This window comes from Nannospalax galili, unplaced genomic scaffold, assembly GCF_000622305.1.
Source record: "Nannospalax galili isolate Female #2095 unplaced genomic scaffold, S.galili_v1.0 scaffold300, whole genome shotgun sequence".
In the NCBI taxonomy this organism is placed as follows: Eukaryota; Metazoa; Chordata; class Mammalia; order Rodentia; family Spalacidae; genus Nannospalax; species Nannospalax galili.
This window is the reverse complement of record NW_008347322.1, coordinates 3,217,755-3,218,210: the sequence shown is the minus strand read 5'-3', so window position 1 is coordinate 3,218,210 and position 456 is coordinate 3,217,755. Positions and strand designations below refer to the sequence as shown.

The window sequence follows — 456 nt, the reverse complement described above, 5'->3', positions numbered from 1 at the left end:
ACTCATACACATAAAAACACTAAATATATTTTACAAAAAAGACAGGGCAGTGGCCTGTCAGGCATGAACCATCCCAGGCAGGCCCTTAAAAGGGTGGCTGCCCAGCAACGGGGCACAACTCTGAGCAGACACTGCCCCCTAGGGAATGGTACCTGCCACGGCACATGGAAGAGCCTATTTTGCACAGACTAGGACCTGGAGGTGCCTGGTTAAGATGCTCTCGGGTCTGAGTGAACCTGGACCAGCCTTCCCATCATCATCCCTGGGCACTTTTCAACCAAACTGAATTTCTGTGTTCTGAGCCCACTACAGCCTCTGTCTCCGGGCATGCATTGATATCTCTTCCTCCCTGGAGTCCCCCAAATACCTCTGTGCCTCAATTGGTTAAGTATGGCTCAAATGTGCTCTTGTCATTCAATGGTATTTCTCTCTCTCTCTCTCTCTCTCTCTCTCTCT

General features: G+C 50.0%; 1 protein-coding gene across 1 annotated transcript in view; it reads right to left on the bottom strand.

Moving 5' to 3' along the window:
• The window catches only part of LOC103742881, a 9,778-nt gene that overhangs the window by 4,181 nt on the left and 5,141 nt on the right, over positions 1 to 456 (bottom strand). The window lies entirely within an intron of this gene.